The 16848-nt window shown below is 35.7% G+C and overlaps 1 long non-coding RNA gene across 2 annotated transcripts; it reads right to left on the bottom strand.

Moving 5' to 3' along the window:
• Nucleotides 1-1472: 1472 nt before the first annotated feature.
• LOC116023808 lies at nucleotides 1473-6824 on the bottom strand. 2 transcript variants are annotated; one of them, XR_004099426.1, is made up of 9 exons: nucleotides 6528-6824; nucleotides 6051-6128; nucleotides 3737-3885; nucleotides 3349-3631; nucleotides 3154-3252; nucleotides 2826-2956; nucleotides 2332-2618; nucleotides 2071-2231; nucleotides 1473-1965 (listed from the first exon to the last, which is right to left on the bottom strand). It is a non-coding gene; the product is annotated as an uncharacterized LOC116023808 (long non-coding RNA). The 2 variants fall into 2 exon arrangements; XR_004099425.1 differs by having other exon boundaries at nucleotides 3349-3885.
• Nucleotides 6825-16848: the final 10024 nt, after the last annotated feature.

The following is a 16848-nucleotide window of genomic DNA, read 5'->3' as shown; positions in this document are numbered from 1 at the left end:
GCAGGGGAGAAATGTGATCTTCCATGGCGGTTTACGAATTGATCACCGAGGATAAAGGTGGTCACTCTTCAGCAACTGTCATTGAAATGAGAAAACTGGAGCCGAATTGAGTGAGTGAAACTCTAATGATGTATGTGCATGCTTATATCGTCAAAAAATAGGAAAACATTGAAATTTGACAGTATGGAATGTCATGGCAAGAAATAAAATGAAAAGAAACAAGTAATGAGCTGTTAGTAAAAGATGTACTTGCCGACAAAGTTTACTTGAACTTAGGTTTTGCAAAATATGATTTTTATGTTTTGTGTGATATATATAATTTGAAATAGATATATAATTATTTTATTATTATTTTAAAATAAAAAATTTTTCAACCCAACAACTTCTTTCTACATGCAATATAGAATCTTTGTGGACCAGAATATTTTTTCTAATTTGAGCTAATTTGTTTGTTTTTTTTTTTTTTTGGTGAGATTTGGATTACTCATGTGAAGCATTTTTCAATGCCAATGAAAATGGTTTTGGTTGCATTTTTTGCATCTTGTAGGGAATGAAAGTGGTACTGGTGTCTTTGATCCATTTGTAAAACCTGACTTTTTTTTAATGATAAAAGCATTTTTATAGCGTCCTTTGTTGGAGTTGTAAAATTGAAGTTTTTCAAATGAATATGGAAGTGTGAATCAGTTGAATTGAGTGCACTTTGGACTATGACTAAATATTGATGTATTGAATTGAGTGCACTTTGGACTATGACTAAATATTGATGTAGGAGTTGATGTATTTTTTGGACTATGACTAAATATTGATGTAGGAGTTGATGTATTTATTGGACTATGACTAAATATTGATGTAGGAGTTGATGTATTTATGTTGTAATTGTCATATTATAATTTAAGTGTTGTACTTGTAGTCACTTAATTTTGGTAATGGAGTTTAAGTGTTGTACTTGTAGTCACTTAATTTTGGTAATGGAGTTACCTAACCATAGAGGAGTAGGACATTTTGATACATCATTCATAATTTGTTAGGATTCTTCTTAATTCTTTGAGTTCACTATAAATTTATCACTATATAGTTGCATTGATTTTGGAAGCTCATTTTTTTCATTTAGGAAGTCCTGAAAATGATTATTCTACTTTAACATAAAGCAGCATCCATGGCTTTGTTTGATTTCTTTTTGTCTTTCTAAATCTATATGTTTTTTTTATTTTTCTTTTTAATGTTTTTATTTTGACTATGGACTTTAAGATTTTGTTTTTAATATTTTTACTTTCACTATGAAAGTTTATTAACTTTGAAGTTTTTTAATTTGATTGATATCACCTGTTGATTATAAATTTTCATGTTTCTCTACCAAAATGAGAATTTAGGACTATTCCTACACCCTGTTATGTTTAAAGTAGTGAAATTATATTTTTTTTAAAAGTACTGAAATAATTATTGATTATAACCAATAATATAACTAATAAATATAAAAATTACTCAAAGTCAATAATTTTTATTTTTGTCTTTAAAGACACTTGAATCATTGATTATTGTAACAGGAAAAGAAATAATAACATAAACACTTAAGTACAAATCACAACTTCACTCAATTCTTGGACGTTTTTCTCTAGATAGTTATTGTCAACATTTGATGGAGGTAAATTTGTTGAATCTTCTACCGGATTGCTAGATTCTCCAAAGGCAAGTTTCTTTTTAGTACCGGTAATTGATGAAGTTGATATATCTTCACAAATAGATGCAACTGTGTAGACCACTGTCATTCCTCCCCGATCTTGGGTTTGACACCTAAGTTCCACAGCAAAAGTCGGTGTATCAAGTTTTTTTTGTAGCTTTTGAAAATCAAAGCCATCTTTTTCATTCTCTGTTTCTATCAAGGAAAACAACTTATCCACAAGACGATTAAACAGAGTAGCTTGAATTCTATCTGTCCCATCAAACAGCTCAACAATTAGTCTATATCTGTTAAAAAAAAAAAAAACAAAACAAAGTAAAAATTTTGCATCATGATTACTGTGAGATATAATAAAGTATGTGTATAATTTCATTGAGGAGTCATGATTTTACCTCTTGATAGAAACCGCATTTGCATGACCACAAAACATACATTGGAATTTAATACCTTCATCATTACAATTAATTTTCTTATCACAATTGTTGCAACCAATGTAGTAGGTAGGATTTTCGTTATTGAGTGTGATCTTTGATTTAACCCAGACTCCTTTTGACTTGATTTTTTAATACATGCAGAAAAATAGCAAAATAAAAGTGAGTAAAACAAGTTATAAAGAAAATGAACAATTAAAGGATGTGACATTAGTGCGAAACCTGATCAAATGACTTCTTTAAATCTGAAATTGGTGATATTTGTTGATCAAGAGGGCTTGCCATTTCACTTACAGCATTGTTATGTGCTTTTTCAACAATCAATCTTTCAATAACTAAAGAATTAGTCTTCGCCTTGTCAACAACATATAATCATTTATCAAGTGTAACAAATAGAACATTTAAATGATAAAGAATGAATTTAGATTACCATTCTTTAAGAGCATCAGCACGTTTACCAAACGGATTCACTTCTACACCAGAGTCCGTTCTTGTAGATAAGGAAATTCCTATTTAACATGTTAAACATATACTTGATAAGGAAAATGTTAATGGTACAAAAATATATCAATTACAATTAATTGATAATGAAAATGTTTATGGTGTATAAAATTAGGCTTTCTAACAAGTACATTTAATACTTGATCATGTTATTGATACTCATTCTTTTATAATTAACTTATCGAAATGAATATTAATTAAATTTGCATACATACCTTGATATGGGGTGACAGTAATCCTTCTTCCAAGAACAACGGGATAATCTCCTGATTGGAGCTCTTTGTCAATTTCAACTCCTTGGCAAACCGTAAAATTGCCCCACATTGTGAAAATGATAGGTTTAAGCCTAGGACATCAATAAAAATTTATAAATAGATCATGGCAAGATTAGTTGACAATAATATTTTATTATTAGTTGATACACAATGCAAGAAAATAATTTAAAAATAATAAATAAAATAAACTTTAAAATTAATCATGTTTCCTTTGAAATTCTAATGGACAATTTAAAAACTTTGGAGTTAAATAAATTGAAAAACATACTCTTCATCAACGATCACAAAGTCGTTGGCTTTTGTTGTCCTGTCCTGTTGGTCACAATAAATTCTCTTGGTAGTTTAGAAATCACGACTCCAATGATATCTATAAATATAGTTCAATTAGTTTGTCACAATATTTTCTAAATTTGAATAAATGTATAAAGAAATTAAAAAATGTATGAAAAGAATATAAACTCACTTATTGCTTGTCTTTTAGATTTGTAATCATATAATTGTCCAAAGGGTTTTGTATCCATGTCAGAAGAAGGTTGTAAATCCAATTGGACGTCATTGTCGACTGCTTGTATTAGAGTTTTCCTATTAATTGACCAAAAAAATCTATACCTCTCATCTGGGACATTGAAAAATTGATTAGCATGAGAGAGTAATGCATTAGAGACAATATATGTGGAGTATAACTTTAGCCTTTCATCAAGTAGTTCAATATCATTTTGATAAGTCATTCCTTGAACTTTGTTGCCCTATAATTATTTTAAAGAAAATGTCAAAACTATTTGAAAATATAATCAATCATTTTAACAACATAGAATTAATTTTGAAGTTCAGAAATAATAAAAATGAGTAACCGCTTCATCTTGTAATGTTATAGGCTTGTACAAGGTTCCAGGTTTGCTCTTTGACTCTCTTGTATTCAACTTTTCAATAACACAAACTTTACAACTCCATTGTTTTTTCTCAGTTGTGATTTGGGGGATTAAAATGCGAGATTCCATTGCTGAAAAAATATTAAATAAAAAATATATATATGTTATGACAATGTAGTATATATATATGCAAAGTGAGCTTCCATCTCAAAATGTTAAAAAAAGAAGAAGCAGTAGCAATAGAAATATTATCCAAATTATATTTCATCACTATTACTATAATAATAATAATAATAATAATAATAATAATTATTGTTATTATTATTATTATTATTATTATTATTATAAGCTACAAGTAATTGGTACAAATAATATAGGCTAATAATTGAGAAGGGTGCAACTTGGATCCATGGAATTGGTAACTACTGCAAGAGTTAAAAGCAGAATTTAAGCATTGCCCGAGCTGGAATATCATAAAGGAAAATAAAGATTAAAAATAATAATATACTAATAATAATAGGGATAATAGAAAATCACCATAAAACTTACTGGTTTAAGAAGTTTTGATGGACAATGAAGAGAGAGGCTATGAATCCTTAGTTTGATAATCGTGAAGCTTTTCTTTTTTTTTTTTTCTTTTTTTTTGTTGTCGAAAATAATCGTGAAGCTCATCACAGCTTCAGCCATTTTCCGTGATGGGAAAGGGCTGGTCTGTAGAAAGCTTAGCATTTTATTTGTTTTTATTATTTTTAGTAATTTTTAAAGTTAGGGGGGAAATGGAAAGTGGATAAGGTGACCATTTGTAACCACTCTCCCATTTTGCCATACGCAACCACCCAAACTCAAACAATATACTTATATACAGGATTCTATATACTTATGTACAGGATTCTATAAATTATAGATGTGAAAATAAGAATAAATTACAGGATTCTATAAATTATAGATGTGAAAATAAGAATAAATTACAGGATTCTATAAATTATAGATGTGAAAATAAGAATAAATTTATGAATTGAGGTGGAGATTTATGTGAAAATAAGAATAAATTTATGAATTGAGGTGGAGATTTAAAACTTGATAAGAATAAATTTATGAATTGAGGTGGAGATTTAAAACTTGAGAATTATTGTGGATAAAAGAAGGCAGGCCATGAAAATAAGAACAATCAGTATTCTCATTTTGCATGGTTGTTTGGAGGAGGCAAACTGTGTTCATTGCAGAAGGTGGATACCACCTCAATTCAACAAAAATCAATAACAGAAAGCATATATACTCCAAACAGATACTTTATTAAACTGGAAGAAGCTTAACACTACTGGAAAAAATAAGATCATTTAAAAAACAAAAGGAAAAGAATATCAAAAGATCATCACTATGGCAGTGTTCTGCACAGGTTGCGGCTTTGTGATAAAAGTTCAAAGACAATGAAGATCATTTAAAAGCAAGGTATAGAAAACAGAAATAAATGCATAACGTAGTTAAATCATACAACAATGAAGTCAATATCATTCAAGCAGAACAAAAGCTTTGTTAGGTTGTATCAAAAATAATGATTTTTTCCACTTCTCCTGATTATTATTTATTTAAAAGAAAAGCAAATTAAACTCAAAATTGCAAACCAAATTATCATGAAAGCCAAATACACCAATGTGAGATGGGTTAGATGATCATATTCTGAATGTAAACATATACACATATGAATCAAAGCAGAAATGGGTTAGAGGTTATTAATAACAGCTTGACACTACTGGAAGAAGTGAATTTGGTTCGTCTCAAAACCGGCTCTACTGACTGCTTTTGAGTTTCAAGTCTCAAAAATGCGCCCCTCACTTCTTCCTTCACAAATTCACAGCAAATACCACCAACCACCCAAACTGAAACAATATACTTATGTACAGGATTCTATAAATTATAGATGTGAAAATAAGAATAAATTTATGAATTGAAGTGGAGATTTAAATCTTGAGAATTTTGGTGGATAAAAAAAGGCCGGGCATGAAAATAAGAACAATCAGTATTCCCATTTTGCATGGTTTTTTGGAGGGGGTAGGTGTGTTCATTGCAGAAGGTGGATATCACCTCAACTCACCAAAAATCAATAACAGAAAGCATATATATCCCAAACAAATATACAAAAATATAAATGGAGAATAGTTTGTTTCTATCAATGGTGTATAGCAATGTGTTGATTCATATGTTTGCTAGAGAGGAAACTACAAGAAAAACATTCTCAAATAGCAGAACATGAAGCAATTATTCTTTGACAACGGAAATAAAGAGAAGAAGTAAGAACCTGTAGGTGGACTTGAAGAGACATTTATTCTGTGGTCAGTGTCTGCCTCTACGGTAGTGCTTAAATAGCAAAATACCCCTAACATCAAGCAATATTCCAAAATTAAATAAAGAAAAAAGAGATAAATCAAGAAACTTTTCAAAAAACAAAATAAAAATTGAGAAAGGAATAACATTAATTTAGCCATTGTTCATATATGTTTTTTTTTTAGAGAATATAATTGATATATCTCTTAAACACTACTGAATAAAATCTGATCACAGAATAATTTCCCGGCCACTAATAGGATTTGGTATATACACTACTGAATAAAATCCTAAATTAATCCATATATGTTTTATCCTAAATTAATCCAATTTCTGGCTGTAAACTCTGGAATAACGAATGCTTTAGCGTTAAACCCTCCTTCCCGTAACAACGATTGGAAAATTAAAGAGATTCAATATATAAAATTAACAAAAATATTAAGGAATTTACCTTGGCTTAAATATTGAGCGCAAGTCATATTCATATTCATTGAATGCTATTGATTGCAACTCTTCTTCCAGCTGTTGAGCGTGTAAATCCTCACATGAAGGAGCAGATGAATGATGGGAGGAATCTGGGGAGGAAGATAGGTGGAAGATTCGTAACATCGTGGGGAAGGAAAAGCGAAGAATTAGGTCGGGGAAATAGGGAAATTGCAGATCCTTAAGTGAAGGATCTTACTTCTTCTCTCTTGTATTGGTGTAAATAAAAAAAAAAAAACGGAAGATTAAGGAAAATTAAGGAAAGGAAAAGCCCAAGAAATAGGGGAAATATGGAGGAAAATGAGTGGAAAATAAATTTATACTTTAATAGTTCTTTAGTCAACTTTAACGGTAACGGAATATGCTGGGCATTCTAGTCCATAAAAATGCAGTGTACAACATTAAGAACATAATGTACAAAAAGGTAAGCAATTAAAAAAGGGACAAAAACCAGGGATATAACCATCATTGACACTTATTAAGTTTTTAGATTTTTAGATTACTAAATATTTGAGTATTGACTTATTAGTTGGTTGAAACTCTAAACTTAAGGTCTGTTTGAAAATTCGGAAAATGATTTTTGAAAATCATTTTTCAGGCTCAGTGTTTGGCAAGACATGAAAAACCAAAGTCAATAGAAATTAATTTTGGGTCAAAGGAAAATAAGGGTCATTTTTTGGAAAAAGACTTCCCCAAAGACTTAGAGCAACGTTCCTCTCCTCCATCCTTCTCCATCTTCATATCTTTTTGCTACAAATCACTAGTTTCTGATCACAAACCACTGGCCGATTAGAAACCATCTATGGTTTTCGGTCGGAAACCAAACTCTTTGGTTTATGAAAAAGAGAGAGTCTTTGTTTTTTTTTTTTAAACAAAGCCAGTATTCTTTTTTTTTTTAAAGCACAAATTTTGCTTGTTTAAAGAGATGCCTCTTGCTAAAGACCATGTGGTTAAGCGGCATATATAACTGTGGCTCTCCTAAGTGAGAGCGTTGACTTTTTGTGCTTCAATAGATTGAGAAAATATGTATGAACAGATACTACATTGTAACAGAGTCAATAGTACTCAGAAAAAAAAAAAAAAAGATGCCTCTTGACTTATTTGGATAAATAAAATGTTTGTGTTTAATGGTTAGTGTTGGTTTTATGACTACGGGGTAGTCAGTCGGCAGGCCAACACAACCGTAAAATCAACTGATATCGTACAGAATATTTGAACAGTATCGTAAAGATAGAACAATAATGGTTTTATGAACAATACACCAGGAAAATAACCATTAGAAGAGAGAGGTGAGTCACAAACGGACTACTTAAATACCAAGTCTCATCCAAAGATTTTCCTAGACATGTAAGGTCACTCTACCAAGATTGATTCTTTCCTACACGATATGAACAAAAATAACAGTTGATAATAGAAGAGAATAATAGAGAATAATAGAAAGCAATTGTAAGAGACAAAGATTTACGTGGAAAACCCCAAGAGGGTAAAAATCACGGGCACGGCTAAAGGTGTTTCACTATAAGGAAATGGAGAGATGTGAATGATTTTGGGATGATGAGAATGATACATTGGTAGGGTATTTATAGGTGGAGTTTAGGGTTCAATCTCGTAAATAACATAAAATTTGGGGTGTGAAATGTGATTTTCTACCCAATAATTTCAATATTAAAATATGATTATCTCTTCCTTGATCAGCCATCATCTTGTCTAATTGTCTTCCACTTGCACCACTTTTTCAATAATTTGCCATCAACTTGATATATAATATATTATCACACACTATTGGTGAAAATGGGATGTCCTTGTCTTGTCCTTCCTTTTTGGCCATCATGAAGTCCGTGGATGGCTTTGTGATAGTCATGAAGTTTATAGCCCTTTGAATTATCTTTCCACCAGTTCAAGAATCTCTCAATTTGGATATTCCTACAGTGAAATATGATTTAAATACTAACGGTCGCCAAGTAGGGTGAGAAATAGCATACCCCTGCCTTCTATGCTGTTTTTGGTCATCTTATCTTCAGATATACACTCTGGGTAACATAAGAGTTGTAGCCCTTTGAGTCTTCTTTCTAATGTCACCGGAATCGCCTGATTCGGATATTTCCACCCCAAGATATGACCAAAGTTCTGAATCCCGACAAGTTGGGCGGGAAATAATACTTTATGCTATTTTATCCAATTCATTCTTACATAATTGTATTTCTTCAACTTTAATTGAGCTACTTATACGGATTGGATGGTTATTTGCACTTTGGGCCTCCGCCAAGCTCCTAATCAAATTGAACCAATACATCATTCTGGGCCGATGGGCTAGGCCCAAGTATCTCACCCAACAGTTAGTGATGATAATAATTGATAAATTGTTTATTACTTTGAGTTACAATTTGCTCATTTTCTAGAAAATAAACCAAATACATCAAGACAGTTTTTTAAAATGCAACCAAACACCGGAAACAAATATATTTTCTGAAGAATAACACATTTTCCATGAAACATTTTTCAGAAGTCATTTTCCTGCTTTCTAAACAGACCCTTAATATTAAATAGCCTATGTCATAGGTTTGAATCTCGCTAGTTGCATTTGCCTTTAGTTTTTCTCTTTATTTTATATGTTTCTTCTTCCCTTCACACGGCAAATTAAATGTTTTTTAGTCTATTTTTCATGAATCATTTAATTGACAAATTGAGTTAATACCTGATTTGGTCCATTGACTATGCACATTTACTTAATTTTGTCATTGACTTTAAAAGTTACCTATTTTGGTTCTTTGACTATTGATTTTGTACACAATTTGAGCATCCGTTAGGAAAACTGTTAAATGACAATTATATTTGAGGGTAAAATTGAAATTTTAATAGTTGAAGGATTATTTCCTGCATTATTTCAATAATCAAGGAACCAATTTAAGAATTAACTCTTTTGTAATTTTTTTATATGAAATTTTTTCCTTCTTAATTTTTGAATTGTAGAAAAAGAATTACACCATGATCAAACACTAATTGTGTGTCTATTTTATACTTTCTTTTTTATTTTCAAGATTTTCACTTGCATGAAAATATATGTGTTGTTTCATCTAAACTTTTGTTTATTCACTATTCTAACTAGCATGCTCAAGTTTTAGTATCTACCTTTATAAAATTATTTAAACTAATTAACGTATAAATATGAAACTTGTTCAAAATTAAGTTGTATCCAACATAATTAGTTTGATTAATTGATCAATGATCTAATTAATCAAATTAAATATTGATCCAATCTAAAAAATGCTCATCCAAATCATACATTTTTCTTTTTAATAGTCACTAATCAAATTAAATCTTGATTCAATCTAGCGATATGTTTACCCAAGCATAAGTTAAGTACGTATAACATTCTATTTTTCTATTTATCATTTTATAATAAAGTTACTTTATCATACTATATGAAGTAAAAAATTAATAATTCTAAGTTAAAAAACATAAAGCCTTACTGTTTTTTGCAACCTTAACCCTACATATTTGAATAAGAACAATTACAGGATCAATTAAATCAGAATTGAAGAAAGGCAAAACTTTTTCTACATGTTGATCCCACACCATACATTTGAGTTGATTGCCCCTGCACAAAGTAATAAAAAAAAAAAGAGTTAATTCCATTTTTGGTCCTAGAATTATAGGTGGCAATCCACTTTTAGTCCCATTTTATGAAAACATTCACTTTTTGTCCTAGTATTATTGTGGCATGACCATTTTGGTCCTCTATCAACAAAATAGTTTAAATTTCGTTAAATACAACGGCATTTTGATCTTCAATTATGGATTGTTTCAAAAAAATAAACATAAAAAATATAGTGGGTCAACCTACTTTGTATAAAAAAGATCTAAATGTCCTTGTATTTAACGAAATTTCAATAATTTTGTTGGCGAAGGACCAAAACTGGTCATGTCACAATAATACTATGACTAAAAGTGGATGTTCTGATAAAAAAAGACTAAAAGTGGATGTTCTGATAAAAAAAGACTAAAAGTGGAATGTCACCTATAAATCTAGGACTAAAAGTGGAATTAACTCAATAAAAAAACATACCTTAAGTTTGTGTCATTACTAATGAATCAAATAAATTTAAATGTTACTTTAAGCCCTCAATGAGGAAGTTAATTACTCGCGAAGGCTTCCCATCTATCAACTTATCCAATGGTGAGTATATTTCAACTACCCGACCAACAACGTCTACAAAGAAAAAACGTGCTCCCTTCGTCTCATTTTATGTGTCAGGTTCGGTTAACGAGGCTTGACTGAAGTTATTTTAATCTAATTTTTCAATAATACCTCCATTGGTCTTCCGACTATTAGCGATATACCAGCGGCGGTCCCTCATCTTTTAAACAACCACTTGTTGTCCTCCATCTTTTTCAAAATAACCACCCGCGGTCATCCGTTAGGTTGGGTGTTAAGTGAACGTTAACTTGTGAGGGCAACCATGTCATTTCCTATAGGGTTCATCATTTAGCTTAAACATGGAAGCTTGTCTCGCCCAAATTACTTAGCCCTAATCTACGACGAAGAAACGACATATGTACTTGAATGAAGGAGACACAGTGCGAACTCGACCAAGTCCTCCTAAGTAGTGAACCACATCATCTCCATAAAAAGCACAGAGCACCCAGTCGACAAAGCAGAGAAGAAGCTGTGAACTATATTATTTGTAATTGTTTTATATTATATAGTTTTAGTTATTACTTAGTCTTTTAACAATAACCTGTATGTTAGGAGAGTTCTCAGGTTAGCTATGTTAAGAGGACTCTCCCTCTCTCTCTCTTTGTTCAGTTGAGAAAATTCAAACCTGTTAATCTAATCTGGTATCAGAAGCGGAAGGTGGAAATTCCTTCCATTTTAATTTTTTAATTTTGCTTTCGTCTTTTCTCCTTCCCGAAAATTCCAATACGCAAAATTAAAACCTTCTTTGAATATGGCCGCCGAACCTACCAAAACCAATACCCTTGTCGTCTCCCCTGCAGGTCCTCCGCCGGTGACACCAATCGCCCTCACGGCGGCTCACCATTTCGTCTCAGTCAAGCTAACGACGCGAAACTACCTGCATTGGCGCACTCAGCTCGTGCCCTTCCTCCGCGGTCAGGGGCTTCTTGGCTTCCTCGACGGATCTAATCCGTGTCCTCCGGCATCCATCGTCCCCGCCGGTGGCTCTACAACAGCAGCCGCTCCACCTCCGTCTAACCCAGCGTACCATGTGTGGGTTCAACAAGATCAATCGATCTTGTCGCTCTTGATCTCGTCGCTCACCGACGAGGTCATGTACCTTGCGATCGACAAAGATACGGCGAAGGCGGTCTGGGATTCAATCACGTCCACATTGGCTTCCTCTTCACGCAGCAGATGCTTAAGCCTTCTTGGCGAATTTCAGACCCTCAGGCAGGGCAATAGCTCGCCGGCAGAGTATCTAGGCAAAGATCAGATGATTGTTGAAGCTTTGTCGTTGGCCGGCCATCCGTTGTCATCCGATGAACAGATACTTTATGCCTTGCGTGGATTACGGCCGGAATACAGGTCAATGGCGAGTGCGTTAACAGTTTCCTCAACTACGGTCACTCTGACGCAATTGGATGATCATCTCCGCAATCAGGAGTTTATTCACTCTGAAGATTTTGCGATCTCCGACACGGCTTCTCCAACGCAATCACCCTCCGCGTTCTATGCGGGCCGTGGTAGAGGAAACTCCGACGGTGGCGGCAGGCAGTCTTCGAATAGCCGAGGCAGGTAGTGGCGTGGCCGTGGCAATCAGGGGCGCAATCACGGTGGTGGTTCCCCTCGATGCCAAATCTGCAGAGCGTATGGAGCATATTGCAGTGAACTGCTTTAAACGCTAAGCGGATCGCCCATCTCCTACTGCTAATGTTGCTGTCGGCAGTGATTCACCGCAGGTCACAAGGTTAGATTGGTACCCTGACACGGGTGCCACATCTCATGCTACACCGGATGAGAGTATTGTTAGATCATTCGGATGTATACACAGGTGGTGATGTGCTAAAGGTCAGAAATGGAGCAGGTTTGAAAGTCTCCCGTGTCGGGCATGCAATCGTTCCTTCAAGTTCCAAAAATTTGTCCATGTCTAATATTCTATGTGTCCCGAAATTATCGTTACCTCTCTTATCTGTTTTCCAATTTACTAATGAAAACAACGTGTTCTTTGAATTTCATACTGACTGTTTTTTTGTGAAGGACTGCAACACCCGGGCGGTTCTTCTTAGAGGTTCCACGGTGGGCGGTCTCTACAAATTACCACTGCCGAAGTTTCATTCTGCCTTCCTGTCCGCTCGAGCCTCTTCCGTAGTATGGCATCAACGACTTGGGCATCCCCACACTCAAGTCCTGCATCGAGTCCTAAAACAGTGTCCTGTTACGAGCAATAATTTGCATACTCCAAAACTGTGTAAAGCGTGTTAGTTAGGCAAATCTACACGCTATCCTTTAGATAGGGTTCCTAATACTAGCACTAATGTCCTAGATTTGCTATATATAGATATTTGGGGTCCGTCTCCGGTTATGTTGTCAACCGGAGCACGGTATTTTGTTTTGTTTGTTGACGACTTTTCTCGCTACTGCTGGTTTTATCCTTTACGGCTAAAATCGGACATATACAATATATTTGATTCTTTCCGGGTGATGGTAGAACGTCAATTTTCACGTTCTATCAAAGCCATCCAGTCTGATTTAGGTAGTGGGTACATACGGTTACACAAAGTCTTTAAATCTCTCAGTATAATTCATCGAAAATCATGTGCTTACACCCACGAGCAAAACGGGCGTGTAGAACGTCGAAATAGGCACATTGTGGAAACTGGCCTTGCCCTTCTTGCTAATAGTTCCACACCACATGAATATTGGGACTATGCTTTTGAAACGGCTACATGCTTGATCAATTGCCTACCCTCGTCCGCCATAAATTTTGACACTCCTCATTTCAGAGTGTTTCAAACTCACCCTTCATATCACTTCTTTCGTGTCTTCGGGTGTCAGTGTTACCCATATCTCCGCCCTTATAATCGTCACAAAATTGAGTATCGGTCAGCCACGTGTGTCTTCCTAGGGTATCCTATTTCCTTTCGAGGTTATCGTTGCATGAATCTTGACACGGGGGCTATTTTTATCTGTCGACATGTCCGTTTTGATGAGACCCTATTTCCTTTTGCTGTCAAATCTACTTTGCAGGTTGGCTTGCCGGGTGATACACCATGGGGAGTTGGCCCAGTGCTTTCACAGTTTTTACCTGGGCATTCAAATACCCATACACCGGTGGCACAAAATCCACCACCTTTAACTCTACAAGCACTTGCTTTGTCAACGAGCATCCAGACTACTACTAGTCATACCCAAACTCACACAGGGCGCACACGTCGTAAACCTCAAAGTTCAGGTGATCAGCAAGATGGGCATGCTATGCGCACACGGCGCAAAACTCAAGGAACCGGTGAACAATTTTATGCTCTCAATACCACCACAGAGCCCACTTGTTACTCTCAAGCAGTTGGTTTTCCGGAATGGCGTGACGCTATGGATCAGGAATTTAATGCCTTGCTCCACAACAATACTTGGACACTTGTACCACCAACACCTGAAATGAATATCATTGGCTGTAAATGGGTGTTTCGCACTAAGCGAAAGGCTGATGGAACAGTTGACCGACACAAAGCTCGTCTCTTGGAAAAAGGCTTTAATCAGGTGGCCGGTGAAGATTTCTTCGACACTTTCAGTCCAATTGTTAAACCGACAACAGTTAGATTGCTGCTATCTCATGTTGTGTCAAATAACTGGACCCTCCGGCAACTTGACGTGCATAACGCTTTCTTAAACGGCCGTCTCTCTGAAACTGTTTTTATGAAACAACCACCTGGATATGAAGACCCTACACACCCGAGCCATGTGTGTCATCTTCAACGATCACTCTATGGTCTTAAGCAAGCACCGCGCACATGGTTTGAGCGGCTTCATGAGTTTTTAATCTCCACAGGGTTTGCTGCCTCCAAAACCGATGTGTCACTCTTCTACTACACTACTGGGGTCTCCCGTGTCTTCTTGTTAGTGTATGTCGATGACATCATCCTAATGGGCAATGACGCTAACCTCATTACTGCTCTGTTAGCCAGGCTCTCTAGCGCCTTCAAGATCAGGGATCTGGGTACTCCGAATTTTTTCCTTGGTATTGAGACTATCTTCGATGACAGAGGTATGCTGCTGTCTCAATGTCGGTATATGAAGGATATTCTATCTCGTGTTGGCATGTCTGATTGTAAACCGCTTGCCACTCCTGCCGCAGTTGTACAATCCTCTACTCCGTCACTGACGCCTTATGATAATCCGACATAGTATCGTCGCATTGTTGGGGCGCTACAGTATCTCACCATTACCAGGCCTGATCTCGCCTACTTCGTCAATCACCTATGTCAGTTTATGCATTCACCAACTACTGATCACTGGGTTCTTTTGAAACGGGTATTGCGGTATGTCAAGGGTACTCAGGATTACGCTCTCCGCATTGCTTCATCGCTATCTACAGAAATTCATGCTTACTCCGACTCAGACTGGGCTGGTTGTCCAGTGGATCGAAAGTCCACGAGTGGTTATGCTGTGTATTTTGGGGACAATCTTATATCATGGCTTTCCCGCAAACACCGGACTGTGGCTCGTTCTTCTACTGAGGCTGAGTACAAGGGGTTGGCTGATGTTTCTGCTGAAGTCACCTGGGTTGTATCTCTTCTTCGTGAGTTAGGGCTGGACTCCGGCCAATCGGCCCGCTTATGGTGTGACAATCTCGGTGCTACTTATTTTGCAGCTAATCCAGTCTTCCATGCTAGAACTAAACATGTCGAAATTGATTTTCACTTTGTTCGTGAAAAGGTTGCATCAGGTGCATTCCAGGTCAATTTCGTGAGCAGCAAGGATCAGCTAGCTGACATCTTCACCAAGCCGCTACCTGTTGTCCGGTTTCATACTCTACGTGGCAAGCTCAACGTTGTAGCAGTTCAACCTTGTGCTTGAGGGGGAGTGTGAACTATATTATTTGTAATTGTTTTATATTATATAGTTTTAGTTATTACTTAGTCTTTTAACAATAACCTGTATGTTAGGAGAGTTCTCAGGTTAGCTATGTTAAGAGGACTCTCCCTCTCTCTCTTTGTTCAGTTGAGAAAATTCAAACCCGTTAATCTAATAGAAGCACTCCTCGACGAATGCAGTTGTTGCCATGGTGACAAGTAATGAAGGTAAGGCGTATATATATGTTTCAGAATGTGCATTCAGTTATGTAATTTAATGGAAATGTGGTACCCACATGACATTGGAGTTATATATATTCTGAGAAAGTACTAGGGACCATGTTTGTTGTTTAACTTTTAGCAGGTGGGTGGAGACCATGTGTTGTTGGTGGGTGTTTAACTTTAGCAGTTGGGTGGGTGGGAAAGTGTTGTTTGTATAACTTTACTTCTGGATGCATATGCTTAATTGTGTTGGTCCCAAGGGGATGGGGTACAAGTCTAGAGGGGGGGTGAATAGACTTGTATAAGATTTTGCAAATCTTTTTCGACCTCTCGTGTGTATTGGACTTAGGATGTTTAGGTCCGATACCTCACAAGATGAAGACAAAGTTTTATGCGCAGCGGAAGAGTTATCCCCTTTTAGTTAGCACGAGTTTGAGTTAGTTCGAGAGGTGTGTTTATATGCAGTGCAATCGAGAGGTTAGCGAGAGATAAAAGCAGTAAGTAAATGCAAGAGAGATTTTTAAGTGGTTCGGCCAACCCGCCTACGTCCACTCTTCTTCCAGAAACTCCCTGGAAGGATTGCACTAAAACTTCCCTTTTTAGTACAATATCGAGCGCTTGAGCTTTGATCACGAAGCCCGCCTCAAGCCTCAGGTTTTTTGCCCCGCTTCTTGTTACTCCACCTATCGAGCACTTGAGCTTTGATCACCAAGCCCGCCTCAAGCCTCAGGATCTTCACAAGACAGCTCCCAGGTTACTCCGCCTCTCCTCAGGTTTTTCTCCCCGCTTCTAGTTACTCCACCTCTCGAGCACTTGAGCTTTGATCACCAAGCCCGCCTCAAGCCTCAGGATCTTCACTAGACAGCTGCCAGGTTACTCCGCCTCTTCTTGCTTAATCCAAAGCAAGGACCTTTGGTTGTCACAGTTGAATGTAACAAACTCCAATCTGACCACAAGCTATCGTTGAATCAACTTTGATGTAGAGCAGCTTCGGTCACCTTCTAGATGTGTAGCAGTTTAAGCTTTGTAACTCTCTC

The sequence above is a fragment of the Ipomoea triloba genome, chromosome 6 (assembly GCF_003576645.1).
Source record: "Ipomoea triloba cultivar NCNSP0323 chromosome 6, ASM357664v1".
In the NCBI taxonomy this organism is placed as follows: domain Eukaryota; kingdom Viridiplantae; phylum Streptophyta; class Magnoliopsida; order Solanales; family Convolvulaceae; genus Ipomoea; species Ipomoea triloba.
The sequence above is the reverse complement of the archived record's forward strand: the minus strand, read 5'-3'. Positions and strand labels throughout refer to the sequence as shown.